Source organism: Xenopus tropicalis, chromosome 4 (assembly GCF_000004195.4).
Source record: "Xenopus tropicalis strain Nigerian chromosome 4, UCB_Xtro_10.0, whole genome shotgun sequence".
In the NCBI taxonomy this organism is placed as follows: Eukaryota; Metazoa; Chordata; class Amphibia; order Anura; family Pipidae; genus Xenopus; species Xenopus tropicalis.
The window spans coordinates 151,480,581-151,484,351 of NC_030680.2; the positions used below are offsets into that span (position 1 = coordinate 151,480,581).

The 3,771-nt window shown below is 54.4% G+C and overlaps 1 long non-coding RNA gene across 1 annotated transcript; it reads left to right on the forward strand.

The window, feature by feature from the left end:
• Window positions 1-1,250: 1,250 nt before the first annotated feature.
• Window positions 1,251-2,865, forward strand: LOC116410484. The gene is made up of 2 exons (XR_004222449.1): window positions 1,251-2,275; window positions 2,514-2,865. It is a non-coding gene; the product is annotated as an uncharacterized LOC116410484 (long non-coding RNA).
• Window positions 2,866-3,771: the final 906 nt, after the last annotated feature.

The window sequence follows — 3,771 nt, forward strand, 5'->3', positions numbered from 1 at the left end:
GAGATTCTCATGTAAATAATCCCTGCTGCTCCCTGTTTGTTCCATGGGCACGCTTGGCCGGGCATTGGCATCCGTGCCCACTGTCCCTTTCCCACGGCAGGGAGCTGGGGCTTTTCCCTTGATTTGTGTGCAGCGGGGTACTTGCTTCTTATGGGCTGGGGCCCCAGGTTGAACTGTGCAGCCTTTGGCCATTGGTCGGTGCTGAGATTTAGCCTTCACCAATAGCTAAAGGGCTGCGGCTGGTATAAAGGGTCGCCATCTTGCCCCGTTACACCCGCTGTCCTCCTTCCTATCTACCTAGAGCTGCTAAACTGTGTGGCCCTGATATGAGGGGCCCTGATATGAGTGGCCCTGCAGGTCTGTGGCCCTGATATGAGTGGCCCTGCAGGTCTGTGGCCCTGATATGAGTGGCCCTGCAGGTCTGTGGCTCTGATATGAGTGGCCCTGCAGGTCTGTGGCCCTGATATGAGTGGCCCTGCAGGTCTGTGGCCCTGATATGAGTGGCCCTGTAGGTCTGTGGCTCTGATATGAGTGGCCCTGCAGGTCTGTGGCCCTGATATGAGTGGCCCTGTAGGTCTGTGGCCCTGATATGAGTGGCTCTGATATGAGTGGCCCTGATATGAGTGGCCCTGCAGGTCTGTGGCTCTGATATGAGTGGCCCTGATATGAGTGGCCCTGCAGGTCTGTGGCTCTGATATGAGTGGCCCTGATATGAGTGGCCCAGCAGGTCTGTGGCTCTGATATGAGTGGCCCTGATATGAGTGGCCCTGCAGGTCTGTGGCTCTGATATGAGTGGCCCTGATATGAGTGGCCCTGATATGAGTGGCCCTGCAGGTCTGTGGCTCTGATATGAGTGGCCCTGATATGAGTGGCCCTGCAGGTCTGTGGTTCTGATATGAGTGGCCCTGATATGAGTGGCCCTGCAGGTCTGTGGCCCTGATATGAGTGGCCCTGCAGGTCTGTGGCTCTGATATGAGTGGCCCTGATATGAGTGGCCCTGATATGAGTGGCCCTGCAGGTCTGTGGCCCTGATATGAGTGGCCCTGCAGGTCTGTGGCTCTGATATGAGTGGCCCTGATATGAGTGGCCCTGATATGAGTGGCCCTGCAGGTCTGTGGCCCTGATATGAGTGGCCCTGCAGGTCTGTACTTCCCAATAGGCTGTATGTGGGTGGGACTGATACAATGGGCGCCACAATAGTAGAATCTATTGGAAATATTCCCAAAGGCAAATAAGTGTCTGGGCAAGGAGTTGAAAAAATGATGGGGGGCCATACAGTTAGGGGGTCCCACCATTCTAACCAGCAGCTGTAAAGGCAATGCCACAATCCAAGATGGCCCTTCTTGCCTCCGTAGCTGTTACTATTGGCAGTGAGTCGGTGTGGCTGGGAAACAGGAAGTCATGTGATTCATGTCAGCGGCTGCACTTCCTGTTTGTATCTATATCACAGCCCTTGGGGACCTGCTGCCGCTGCTCTGGAACGCTGACCAATAGCGTGAGAGATAAGCGTGAAACTGCCCCTCCCCTGCCGGCTAGAGAGCATGCTGGGAGTTGCAGTTCACACTCACTAATCCCTACAATGGTGGTTGTGATACTTCATATACTCCTTATTATCGGGGGGGTAGGGGGGGGGGTGTTGTTACGACAGAGGCCCTGGGAGCAGCGTCATGAGACGTTAATCCCGCCCCGCCCTCCGTCAGTATTTATATTAATAGAGAGGCGGGGCCCGGGCCGAACAAAGCCGGGAGCAGGTGTCTCCCCGAATCTCTACTGAGCCCATTAACCTATTCATTGCCTGCGGCCCCCCTGTCTCCTCATTCTGAGCAACTGCCCTCCTGCGGGGCAGCCACTGGGAATGTATGTACCTCACCAACAGCTTATACTTTAATTACCCCAGAGAGTTGGGTCTGTGCTAGGAACAAATACCCCAGGCAGGTAGGGCTGTGCTAGGAACAAATACCCCAGGCAGGTAGGGCTGTGCTAGGAATAAATACCCCAGGCAGGTAGGGCTGTGCTAGGAACAAATACCACAGGCAGGTAGGGCTGTGCTAGGAACAAATACCCCAGGCAGGTAGGGCTGTGCTAGGAACAAATACCACAGGCAGGTAGGGCTGTGCTAGGAACAAATACCCCAGGCAGGTAGGGCTGAGCTTGTAATAAATACCCCAGGCAGGTAGGTCTGAGCTTGTAACAAATACCCCAGGCAGGTAGTTCTGTGCTAGGAACAAATACCCCAGGCAGGTAGGTCTGTGCTAGGAACAAATACCCCAGGCAGGTAGGTCTGAGCTTGTAACAAATACCCCAGGCAGGTAGGGCTGTGCTAGGAACAAATACCCCAGGCAGGTAGGGCTGTGCTAGGAACAAATACCCCAGGCAGGTAGGTCTGTGCTTTGAACAAATACCCCAGGCAGGTAGGTCTGTGCTAGGAACAAATACCCCAGGCAGGTAGGGCTGTGTTAGGAACAAATACCCCAGAGAGTTGGGTCTGTGCTAGGAACAAATACCCCAGGAAGGTAGGGCTGTGCTAGGAACAAATACCCCAGGCAGGTAGGTCTGTGCTAGGAACAAATACCCCAGGCAGGTAGGGCTGTGCTAGGAACAAATACCCCAGGCAGGTAGGTCTGTGCTAGGAACAAATACCCCAGGCAGGTAGGGCTGTGCAAGGAACAAATACCCCAGAGAGTTGGGTCTGTGCTAGGAACAAATACCCCAGAGAGTTGGGTCTGTGCTAGGAACAAATACCCCAGGCAGGTAGGGCTGTGCTAGGAACAAATACCCCAGAGAGTTGGGTCTGTGCTAGGAACAAATACCCCAGGAAGGTAGGGCTGTGCTAAGAACAAATACCCCAGGCAGGTAGGGCTGTGCTAGGAACAAATACCCCAGGCAGGTAGGTCTGTGCTAGGAACAAATACCCCAGGCAGGTAGGGCTGTGCTAGGAACAAATACCCCAGGCAGGTAGGTCTGTGCTAGGAACAAATACCCCAGGCAGGTAGGGCTGTGCTAGGAACAAATACCCCAGGCAGGTAGGGCTGTGCTAGGAACAAATACCCCAGGCAGGTAGGTCTGTGCTAGGAACAAATACCCCAGGCAGGTAGGGCTGTGCTAGGAACAAATACCCCAGGCAGGTAGGTCTGTGCTAGGAACAAATACCCCAGGCAGGTAGGGCTGTGCTAGGAATAAATACCCCAGGCAGGTAGGTCTGAGCTAGGAACAAATACCCCAGGCAGGTAGGGCTGTGCTAGGAACAAATACCCCAGGCAGGTAGGTCTGTGCTAGGAACAAATACCCCAGGCAGGTAGGGCTGTGCTAGGAACAAATACCCCAGGCAGGTAGGTCTGTGCTAGGAACAAATACCCCAGGCAGGTAGGGCTGTGCTAGGAACAAATACCCCAGGCAGGTAGGTCTGTGCTAGGAACAAATACCCCAGGCAGGTAGGGCTGTGCTAGGAATAAATACCCCAGGCAGGTAGGTCTGAGCTTGTGATTATTACTTGACTGGAATATTTATTCTGAGCACAGACCTACCTGCCTGGGGTATTAATTACAAGCTCAGACCTACCTGCCGGGGTATCTATAACAATATAACCAGTGGGGGGGGGGGGGGGGGAGCAGAAGCCCCTTTGTCTTCTTTTTACAGGGAGAAGCCTCTCAGTATCCCCCCCCCCCCGGCTGGGGATTTGCCGTCCCACAATGCACTGGGCCCTGATGGGGACGGTTGTTAAAGGGACATTATTCTGCTGAATGGCAGTGGGAAATCTGTCAGCCGGGTCCC